This window comes from Diceros bicornis, chromosome 22 (assembly GCF_020826845.1).
Source record: "Diceros bicornis minor isolate mBicDic1 chromosome 22, mDicBic1.mat.cur, whole genome shotgun sequence".
Taxonomy (NCBI): domain Eukaryota; kingdom Metazoa; phylum Chordata; class Mammalia; order Perissodactyla; family Rhinocerotidae; genus Diceros; species Diceros bicornis.
In genome coordinates this window covers 33,832,610-33,845,314 of record NC_080761.1, presented here as the reverse complement: position 1 = coordinate 33,845,314, position 12,705 = coordinate 33,832,610, and positions in this window count along the sequence as shown.

Genomic DNA, 12,705 nt, shown 5'->3' with positions numbered 1-12,705 from the left:
AACTCTGTTTACTCCTCACAACACTGAGGTGTATTCATTCTTAATCACTGGTTTACAATAGGTGTAGCTAAATTACAGAGAAGTTATTTGATTTGTCCATGTTATGTATTATGTAGAGGAGTTAGTCTTCAAATTCTTCTCATTTGGCTTAAGTCTTTATTTAAGCTCTCTCCACTACACTGCACAGATTTACATGAATAGGATTTATCAGGGAATGGACACGTCATTAATAACCTCAAAAAATTGCAAAACTCAATTTTTATAATCACATATCTAAATGCATGCTAATCTTGATGCACAACATATTTTTTTTTAATTAAGAACAATTTAAGTACTTTTAATTCTTATGCACTCTTGATTGGCATCATGAAGATTTGACATAATTTTACCTCAGGTTTATTCAGTCATAAATATGTGACTATGTGTGATATTTAAGAGTTAATTTCAATGTTTTCCTCTAATTATCATCATGAAACATCTAATAACTCTCAGCTTTGTCATTAGGGGCCACTGGAATTACTAATACTTATATAAGGTCTTATTGAATCAATATAGGGTGTATTAAAGGATCATTAATAGCTGTAACAAAGAGAACCAAAAATCCAATTGCTGAGGCAAGATAAAATTTGTTTCTCACCTGTTTAAAAATTCAGGCACAATATAGCAGATCAGCAAGCAGCTCTAATCCAAGGGGTAATTTAGTAATTAGGATGATGTTGGTTCTGCCAACTTTAACACATTGTCTCCTAAGTCACTCTGAATATCACCATTCTGGAAATCAAAGAGCAGAAGTTTAGAGTCAAAGATTTCCTCTTAAGCAACTGAGACAAATTACACATATTTTAGTTACATTTCATTTACAAGAGCTTAAACATATGGTTGCAACATTTCAAGGTGGACTGGAAAATTCTATCCCTAACTGGGCAGCTGAATACAAGTTATAACTCCTTTACTATATAAGGAGTAAAGAATTTTCATGGCCAGCTAGCAGTATGCTTCAAAATAGGTCTCCAATACAATTGCTCTTTATTAGATGATTTGAACATCTATCAAGAATATAAAAATATTCCAATTCAGAGTGCATAAAAGTGTGCTTAAAAATCTGCATTGTCCAGTTTATCTTTGTCATGTCTGTCTACTGTTATTCTAAACAATACTGTAAGTAATAATAATAAAAAGGTATCAGGCAACATGTGTTGATCCTTTATCTTGTGCCAGGCTCTGTGCTAGTGCTTGACATATATTTTCTTGTTTATTGCTTACAACAAGCAATTTAAACTGAAAAGTTTCTGTGAGTCAGTAAATTGGGAGCTGCTTAGCTGGACAACTTGGGCTCAAGGTTTCTCCTGAGAGTGCAGTCAAAATGTTGCTGAGGTAGCAGTCATCCAAAGGCTCAAGAAAGGCCACAGAATCTGCTTCTAAGATGGTTTACACACACGGCTGCTATGCTGGTGTTGGCTGTGTGGCAAGTCTCCAGTTCCCTCTAGGCGGGCTTCCCTGGGATATACTGAAGACGTGATACTTGGCTTCTGCCAGGGTGAGCTGTACAAAAAGAAAGAGAGCCAGGAGGAAGTTATAATTTTTATGACTGCACCTTGGAAGCAATATAGCATCAGTGCTACCACTTGTATTCATTAGAAGCAAGTCTAGAAACCTGGTCCACGTGGAGGAGAATTAGGCTCCATTCTGTAAAGAGAAGAGTGTCAAAAAATTTTGTGGTCATATTTTAAAACCACAATGCATATGAATACATGTAGTATTATTAGGAGTATGGAATGGCTGGAATTGCATATATATATATACACACACTAAAGAAGAGGGAGATAAATTTCAGAAATGAAAAACAGTTTAACCTTGAATATTTGGTAAAAGGATTTGAACTTGACTCCTTATTTTAATTTGAGAAATGGAGTGATATGATAAAAATGGTGCTGTAGCGTGATTAGTGTGACCTTGATAGGAAGGATGAATTGGAGAGGGGAGAAAACAAGAAAGAATAGAAGCTTATTAAAGCTATACAAGGGATTACTAAACTTTATAAATTTTAGAAATGCACTAGTTCATACAAGAGACTCATCAAGAGAATTTCCTAAGATGTATTTTCTCAACAGATATTCCTATATTTTTAGAAGTCATATTCTACAGATTATTTATAGCAGGAGTTGGCAAACTTTTTCTGTAAAGGGCTAGATAGTAAATATTTTAGGTGTTGTGGCCCATATACAATCTCTGTCATGTAGTCTTTGTTTCTGTTTTGTTTTGTTTTGTTTATAATCCCCTACAAATGTGAAAATCATACTTAGCTTCCTGGCAGTACAAAAACAGGCAGTAGGCCAGATTTGGACCATAGGCTGAAGTTTGCCCTCCAATCTATAGTCTTACATTTAATTTAGTTTCATATTAATATTCTGCATATATGTGCTATTTAATAGCAGATTTATAGTCAGAGAACTTTCTAAATGCTAATAAGCATGATAATAACAGTACTTAAAATCTATTTAACACTAAAGTGTACCAAGCACCTTGCAAGGTATTTGACATTATTTCTGTAATTCCCACAATGGCCTAAAATGAGGAAACTCAGAAGGGTAAACTGAGTCTTAGAAAGTTTAAGTAACTTACCCAGTAGGGGAGCCAGGAATTAAACCCCAGTCTTTAGGCAATAAAATCTGTACCACCAGCATACATAGAAGAGTAAGATGTGCCACTGCCTTCAGGGGATTGATATACTCTGTAAGAGGAAGTAAATATCAACAGAACTGCTCTAATCAGGCAAAAGGCTATAAATGCAATTGTAGAGGTCACTATTATATTAAGTGGGGAGGATGAAATGCAGAAAGCCTAAAATACCAGCTGTCTCATCCTAGCCCCAGTTCCTACCTGGATAAACTCGTGGAGTCATTCAAACTCGTTGAGATTCCATTACGTCATCTTTGACATGCACTCTATTTAAGATGCTGTTTATTGCAGGTCATCAGCTCTTTGCTTTTTCCTGAACATGGTGAAAGATAATGGCCTTACATGGTGGGTTAGCTCTAAAGTTCACATGACATTCTTCTAAGAAAATAGCAGAGACTGAGACAAGCAGAATTCAACCCACAACCACATTCTTGACAGAGAGAGACGAGAAAGTGCCCAGCTTGGAAAGGCTTCGTTCCTGGTGTAAAAATCATTACCAAAATTAATTAATTCATCCAAAACCAGCCCATTTTATTGAGTGTCACTTCTCAGAGAAGTGAGAATCAGAAGAGAGGCAGAAGAAACCTGGAACAAAGTCACAAGGGCAGGGAAATGCAGTGCCTATTTGTAAAATTGCAAGTAATTTTGTGGCAAGGAATGTGGTAGTGGAAATGGAAATAGAATAGAGCTGAAGGTTCTCACTCATATTACCTGTATTCCTCCATTTTAGCTATGAACTATCAGAAAGCCATTTTTATCAAAATATTTAAATATCTTCCTAAAACCAGAGATATTTTAGAACAACAATTCCATTTAACTTGGGGCACTTCGTCAGACTAAATAGTAATCTTCTTACTCCTTCTCCTTCAGTGTGTGTGTGTGTATTATATGTGTATGCACATACATATCTGATCTGTAATATAGCACATTAGATAAAATAATCTTTCGAGAAAATATCAGCCTCTCCCATAAATTCCACCACCAAAAAGTATTACCATGAGTTGGTCATTTATATCTATTCACATTTTGCTAACACTTAAAGAATTGAATTATTCGCAAGGTATAGCTTTCTAGCATAAAATATGATTTCCTTCTCCTTTATCTAGCATTACCATTTTATAAGAAAAGTTTATGTACGTGTTACGTCATCATTATCAAAATAGGCCATGAATTTATACATACTGGTTTAGAAACCCCATCATCAATAAACTAAGTTCACTAAACAGATTACTATTGGCCGGATCACTAGGCATTTCTGACAACTTTCTAACAAGATGTAAACCTTATGAACTTACAGCTGAAAATTTTTTCTGTCTAAGGAAAACTTTGGTGAGCTGAAAGTGTATTAAAGCTGTTTGCAGCTGCCATCCATTAGGAATAGTACACATCGGTCAACTATTTTTAACTGATAGGCTGTATGCTTTAATCCATTTTTTGTTTTGTTCTCAGTTTTTGAATAAATGAAAGTTTATTCATAAGAAAATGAAATTCAGGAGCATATGAATTATGAATTATGAAAAAAATGGAGCATTCTAACAAATTTGCTTGAATCTATATGTGCGAATGACATTCCTTACACGTGCATTTACCATTCATTCAGTTATTATGCCATATGCATTTTAAATCCACAATTAAGACCTTATTGGATATAAGAACACGATCATATAAAGTGATATGTTAATTTTATGATTATAAATTAAAATTCTAAACTACTGCCAATAATGAAGCCTCCCCCTAGCTAGATATGTCTGCCATGTAACAGAGTCTTTTCTTTGCAAGGAGGGGTTGGGTGTTGAAATACTTATTTCAATGGGCGTCGTAAGTAAACACTAAGAAATATATTGATAGATAATAGTGGTTATGGTCTGATGATTTTGGTGAAAAGATAATTGGACATTGTCTATTTATTTTAACTACTGTGGTTACTGAAGGTGACCAACCACTTTTCTAGGAAATCAACAGCTGGGTGATGGCACGTGTCTTTTGGCATTCCCACTCTCCATGGGGAGCCTGTGAGACCGTGAGATCAGAATGGACTCTATGAACATCTTTAGTCTAATAATTTTCAAAATCTTTCTGCCATTCCTTTTCTTTGCTCACCCATGCTGATGTGTGAAAGCTGGCTCTCACTTATGATTTTGTGCTGATTAAACTGAAACCACCCTTAGAGAAAACTGAAGCACCCATGCTAAGAGTGAAAATTCTCCTGTCATAGATATTTACAGCTAAAGTTGCTGTATGTGTGCAGACCTCTACACACCAGCAATGTGTTTCATATCAGTTGCAGATATTTTGTTTTGTATTTCAGTTTTTTTCTTGTAATAGAATAGATAATGGTGGGAAGGGAATTTCTCCATAGGATATGGATGGATGTTTCTAGTTTCCAAAATCAAAATATTGTCAGGATTTCATACAGAATACATACAGCCCACCTTTATTGTATTTACTCAAATGAAGACTATAGAATCTTTGTAGATATGACAAATATTTTTATTATTTCTCTAATTTTCCCTTTTTACTCCACTATAGGACATTTTGTACAAATGTGAAATCATATAGTTTTATAATTAAATTGGGTTATGTGATAGCTTAAAGGGCCAAAAAAATTTGTAATAAATTTTCCTTTTATAAGATTGTTATGAAAACAGCTGAGATTATAACTCTGTTTACCATATATAAGTACTAACTATCATTCTTATTTCAACTTTTATTTTATTCAAGATTTATCAGCTAGGGAAAATTGTAACATCAGTAATTCCTGAAGAATATATATTAGAATATCTCATCTATTAGCAAGAAACATTGATCTGAGCTAATATAACATATAGTAGAGAGTTTTCAAACAAATTCCATGATTTATGCTTGTAATATTCACATTAATATAAGTTGATACAGTTTAACAGAATTAATATGCTGTGGTACACAACAGCTGATGTAGTGCAATCTTTAATTATGTATTTTATGCCCTTACTTTTTTTACATTCCTCTCCTCAAGCACTTGTTTTAAATTAATTTGAATAAAACCTTGATACTAATCAACTTAATCCTGAATTACTATAATTAAGTTTTACCAAACCATGTTATTGTTGAGTTCATTTTTATTTACTATTGAAGTTATTCTATTGGGTGAGATTAAACTATTGAGTTTCCATTTTATTGCATTTATTTGTAGATATACACCTGCTATTGGATCTTAATAAATTTTCTGTTATATGCACTCCTTTAACCTTTAAACATAGTTATATAAACTAATATAAGTGATTTAGGAGTTCTGAACCAGACAATTAGGAAAGAATAAAATTTTTACTATCAGTTGCTTGTATTTCATTTTCTTGTTTAGTGAATTAATTATATTTCCACACTTTGTGCTGTGTCAACTGTAATTTCCTCTAATTCTTGCCCTGCTTTTCTGGTTGCACTATTATTATCTGTTTCATTTTCTCCCCTCCAGGTCATGAAATTTTACTTTTCTTGTTAATAGATTTATAGAAAGTAAAAGTAAAAATCCCGAGTACCTGTCACTTAAACAAGAGGATTATTTTTAACTAACAAGTTACTTGTTATAAGACCATCATCAAACGGAGATGGATTGCAGCTTTCGAAGTCCTTAGAAGTGTGCCGAGGTCTCACGATTAAGGTAGTTATCCGACATCTTAACATGGATACCTCTAAGCACCTATCCTTGTTTCTTTTTGGAAGGTTGGTTTTCCAGTTTCTTCAGCATTTGCCTGCCAGGCGTATGCCCTTGGCCAGTTAATCATTTGTTAATCCAAGCATGGGGCACAATTGTTCTTCTGATTGTTCACAAGCAAGGAGAGGGCATGAAGTTAGGTTAGTCCCAGATTGGCTCATGCCACTGCGGCAGACTTTGTTGGATTTCACACATGGACATGGAGGATGAGATTGAAATATCATCTCAGAATTACTGTTCTCTCTTTTAGGCCAGCCCACTCTCCTCAATATGTCAGAGGGCTGAGGAAGAGAGTCATATCGTAGCTCACTATGGCAAAGGACAGGGTAGACTTCTCGTAGACACTTGGATTGGCAGATGTGTGTTTGCCAGGGCTAAGCATCTGAGATTGGCTTGGAAACTATGGAGTTTTTCCTACTTTCTGGTATGAAAATATCTTGTTATTAATATTTAATATTTCATAGTGATCCTTTTATATACATAAGTTATATATATATAACTTGATATTCCAAATGAGGAGCTAGAACATGAAATAATTTGTAGAATTTTATATTCAATAATTAATACTTGTCATTTTGTTTGTTGGTTGATTTTTGATATTTGATATATATTATAGAGACCGCTCAAGTTTAAAGTAAAGCTGCATTTATAAATAAATATCTTTTAAGTACTATGATTATCTCAACTGTTGATTAACATAACTAATTAAGAAAAAGTATATCCTTTTGAGAAAATAGATATAGACCGAAAATAAAAATAATCAAATAAGAATCTATGCAATAACTCTTGATTAACTCTCTGACAGTGGTTTTTTACCGTTTTGAAAAAAGCAGGAAAGTTTGAACTTTCTCCCCAAAAGTTAAAAATTCCACCTATTCATATATCACACAATTTCACAAAGAATATGCTGGTGCCTTGGACCTAAAAAGTGACTCTCTAGAAATCTATAACCACCCTCCCTTTTTAGCCCCTGGATGAGAACCCCAGCTCTACTTATTAAAATTATTCAAACTTTTAAATTTTAAAAAGTATTTAAAATGAGTAAACTTTAAAAATAAATTATGGTTTAACTGTTCTTTTCTGTGTGCTTAAATGTTCAGTTGATTCTTTCAACTCTCCTATTGAAAATATCAAAATTGGCCTTCTTTCAGTATATTTTTCTGATGATGTTATATATATATATATATATAAAGTAAATATGAATATATACTTACACACACACACTTTGGTTTAATTTTTATGTTTACTTTTGTTTTTCTGTTATTAAAAACTATAAGTTTATCTTTATGTCTATGGTCGTGCATATTTGCGCTGCTGGATTGAAAGTTTTTAGGTTGATGTGGGGAATTTAGGCTGAGAATTTAGTTTCAGACCGGTTTTCCTCAGTTGTTTCTAAGGATTCAGTAATTGATCTGCTGTGAGGAAGTGGGCCATTAATATAGTTAAAGAAGCACACTAATTCAAATAGATCTAATGGCTACATAGAGACATAATAAATGTCTGGAAGCGGGCTACTCAGGCTCTAAAGCAATAAAGACAGTCACAGTTTTGAAGGAAAAAGAGGCCTTGGTATTCTCCCCACATTAGTTCACTGGAAACCTTAAAAAATTCAGTTTCAATAAAATGAGATAAGTTTAAGGTAGATTGGAAACTGTCAGAGATAGACTAAATAAGGGTGGAAAAAATGATTTATATGAACTAACAAATCAGATATTTCGTTTACTTGGTTTAGTTTCTTTACTCTATGTAAATTCAGGGAAGGGAATAACTATATTCTTGTCAGGGGTATAACATTATCTACAACTTTTATGTTCATGTACCCTGCAGTTAATAAAAAGATATTTTAGTATGACTTTTACCACAAGGTGCTTTTAAAAAATCTTCAGCTACTGGAGAAATACTGTACATTGCTTTATGGATCTGTTATTTTCTCATCTTTAAAGTTAAAATTTTAATCTGATGCCCAGTAGATATGAAAACATATCTCCAAATGTGTTCATGTTGTGATCACAGAGTAAATTTGCCCTTTAAAATATACCTTAGGATTTGTGATTTGATTCCCTTTAGAGTCCCAGTGAACTCATTGGAGAAGTATAACAGTGATAAGTAATTTTTGTCAGTTTTGCAACCTCAAGATATTTTTATGCATCCCCATACAATTATTTATTGCCTGGGTTTGTCCATCAGCCAATCTGACAATACCTAAGTTATATTTAAGTATTTATTGCTTTACAAAACAATGGCTGGCCAATGATCTCCTCTGTAAGGACAGAGATACATTTGTTAAATTTTGCACTCTTTTTGTTTTGATTTTTTCTCTTTCAACCCACAATCATTTTATATCTCTGATTTTAGACTTAGTGAATATTTTTGAAATCTCACTTTAGATGGATTTCTCATAGGATAGTTCATTCCAGTGCCATATCTCTGGAATATGCTCACTTCTACATTTAAACTATATATTTAGGGCAAATAGATAAATTTGAAAATATGATTATTAGATGTAAGCATATTGAAGTGAGGGTTTGTTTCAAACTCAGGGCTCTAGGATACTTGGCGAATATCCCATACTTATATATACTCTTATTGAGGTAGGACACGTATAAAATTTCTATTTTGTAAATTACTCTGAGTATCCCTTTGTAGGTATACAAAAAAGAAATTCTAAATGATAAATTATCCAAGACCAGTGTTTCTCAATCTTTTTTTCATTTTCACCCACCTAAGGAATCTTTTTTCTTAATCCTCCCAATACCCATGAAATTTTAATACCACAGATATACTGTTATATCACAGATATACAGTATATATCTGTTTATACACTATGATCCTTTGAAGGGCCACAAGCCAGTTTCATAGCTAAGATTTTTTTTTGCCCCCAGGAACTAATTTAATCCCTTTGAGGATGATACTGCCCTCATTGGGAATGCATGTCCTCGACTATTTCTTAAGAGGTTTTTTTTTCAGTTAATGTCTGCTTGATAGATTTACCCATTTAGTGATCACCTCAGATAAATTACTGTAGGTAAAATAGAACCTAGCCTCAGTCCTTGAGAAATTTATTATTTCCAGACATGATACTGCTGTGTTAAATAAAATAAAGTGCCATAGCTGCAAGTGCAAAGTAAGATGGTTCAGAAAATTGAATAAGTGGAGAACAGATGAGGGTCATTTTTAGACAGAAAGTTAAAGCTTCCTGCAATATGAAAATCTGGAGTTGGATTTCAAAGCATGTGATAGCCCAAAATTATTGATGGTGGGAGTCATCAGAGAAGGGGGCAATGGCAAATGCAGTGCGATGATAATTAAGTCGGGTATAACATTGAACACCGTGGCAGGAGTGTAGGAGCTATGGGAAGAGAAGTTGGCATGTAGAGTAAGGTGCCTGATGGATGGTTAATCTTAAATACGAAGCAGTGTTTTATATTTAATATCTGAATTAAATATCTAGGTCTAAGAAAATGGACAATAGTGTTTACTGGGTTTTGACCTGATTGGAAATTGCTTTTGGGGAAAATAATTATGGCTGTAGTGAACTGACTTTGGATATGAATAAGTATATATACGGAGCAAAGACACGAATTGAGGGAAAGAATGGGAATACAAAGAAATAAATCTGCTTCATAGAAGAAACTGTTAGCCCCTCATTAAACTATCAGATCATTGCTTATATGGGACAAAAGATGTAAAATTCTTAAAGATAATATAAGTAAAAACCAAGAAAGAAATGGGAAAAAAACACATTTGCAATTTTCAATTATTTTAATAAGCCTAAATTTAAAATTAATTTGATTTAGGAATTCAATTGAAATTTTAGTTCAGGGGAGTTTTGACTAATCCTTTCAAACTTGCTAAATTTTCATCTCTATTCCATTTGATGTTTCTTAATCAGGCTAGAGTGATACAAACTCAAAAGCTGATTTTCACAGATTTATTTCCTTTTTTAACTTTGATCCCCTTTGAATGCATTTTGAAGTAACTTTATTACTTATGGTGTTAGCATTGGCTTACCTATTATTAATTTGCAAGAACAGGGAGTTACATTAGTAAAAAGGAAAATAAGTCAATTAAATACATGAGGAATTATGTTTCTTTTAAAATTTAAAATACCCATTGTATTGAATAGAGAAAATGATATAATAATAACCACATTAAAATTAGCATTTTTTACAAACTTTGTTCTAAGTATTTAATATGTATTATCTCACTTAATCCTTACCACTGTCCTATGAGTGAGAACTGTTTTTATACTTCTTTTAAAAATGAAGAGACTGAATCTTTAATTGACCTGCCCAAGGAGACAGCTAGTATGTAAGTGAAGGCAACAAGGATTGAACCCATTCCCTCTGGCTTCTGTGAACATATGCTTATATCAGAGTTCTGCTCTATAAAAATGGAAATAACTGAGATTTTCTTCTAAAATGTAATTTTTGAGAGAATGATATTTTTAAAATAAAAATCTGATGTCACTTTCCTACTTTTAATGATTCAGGGCATCTATTACCAACAGATAAATATAAGCTCCTTAAAATTACACACGAGACTTTAGTGTTCTAATCCTACCTATTTCTTTAGCTGTGCATCCTCCTGCTCAAATACTCTCTCTCCTCCCACCACTTGCAGGCTTCACCCTAGAAACACTGAGCTATTTTTAGTTCCTTGAACGTGGCATGCTCTTTCTTACATTCTCACTGCCTGGAATATCTTTCTCCCACATATTGTCTGTCTGAACGTTCCCAATCGGTCTTCAAAACTAGCTCAGATGTCACTTCATCTTTTAAATCTCTGAACCAGACCCACCCAGACAGTTAATTCCTTCTTCTTATTCCCCATATACCACTAACTAATGGATTATACTATTGCGAGATATTATTACCCCAGAACTATGTATATCTTCATGAATCCTCTTAAGGATGGTTTCATGCAATTCTTTCTTTATACCCTCAGCATCTACAGTACTGCCTGAGCACATTGTAGGAAATCAATAATGTTGGTTGCATTGAAGCATAATTTTGAAAATGTTTATGTTTCTTTTAAAAACAAAAAATGCACTTCAATTTTAATGTCTTATTTTTGCTTAAGATCACTACCATGTTTCCTCTGAATAACATTTAAGTTTTTGAAGCATTTGATATAAAAGTGTTTAATAGTGGAAATTTTAAAATGGAAAAAAATGTATCTAACCTTTTACCACACTGAATCCAGTTTTACCAATTATCTCGTATTTGCATGTCCTTCTCTAATTTACAAATATCAGAATCTTTCAATTTCTTATTGTACGAGTCTTATGAGTATATTTGATTTGGTGATGTCACAGTCCGTAATAACCATTCGTTATTTTAAATAAAGACATCATCTCTGCCGGAGCCAACCACTCTCAACCTCAGTAGAGATCATGTTCTGAGGGAAGCCCTGCAGAAGAGAAGAAGTCTGACATTTATGGAGCACTCTCGCTGTGCCACATACAGTGTTAGGAGATTTGTATGTGTGAGACAATACAGACAGCGCGTGAGAGCCCAGCTTTTGGCTCAGACAGCCTACGACCCAGTTCCATTATTTCTCAGCAGTGTGACCTTAGACAGTTTACTTACTCCCTTAGCCTTCAGTTTTCTCATCTCTAAAATGAGGAAGAATAATAGTATCCTCATAGAATTGTTGTGAGAATTATATGCTAACTCTTTGACAAGGTTTTCCGTAATAAAGACACAAGATGCATTAGTGGCTGCTATTGTTATCATCACTGTCATCATCATCATCATCATCACCAAATCACGAGTAAAGATTACTTTCTCTGATTCAACTGTGAATTTGGTCGGAAGCAGGCTTTTACATTGGATTATAAGAAGCATCATAGAAGAAAATGTTTTTCATTTGTCTTTATATCCATAGGGTCAAGCTCAATATCAGGCACATAGTAGGTGCTTGTGAAGACCACCTTCACTTCTGATACCAGTTGCAAGTTTGGAGGTCCCCAAGATTATCTTCATGCTTGATAATTCACTGGAAGGATTGGCAGAACTCACTGAACGCTGTTATACTTATGGTTACGGTTTATTATAGTGAAAGGTTACAGGTTAAAATCAGCCAAGGGAAGAAGTGCATGGAGCAGAGTTCAAAGGAGTTCCAAGTGTGAAACTGCCACTTGTCCTCTCCCAGTGGAGGTGTGGACAGTGCTAATTCCTCCCAGCAATGACGGGTAACAAAGTATGTGGGGTATTGCCAACCAGGGAAGCTCACTCAAGCCTTGGTGTCCAAGGCTTTTTCTGGGGCCTGGTCACATAGATGTGGTTGACTGCCTGGAGTTTCTAGTCCCTCCAGAAGCTGAATTGATATTG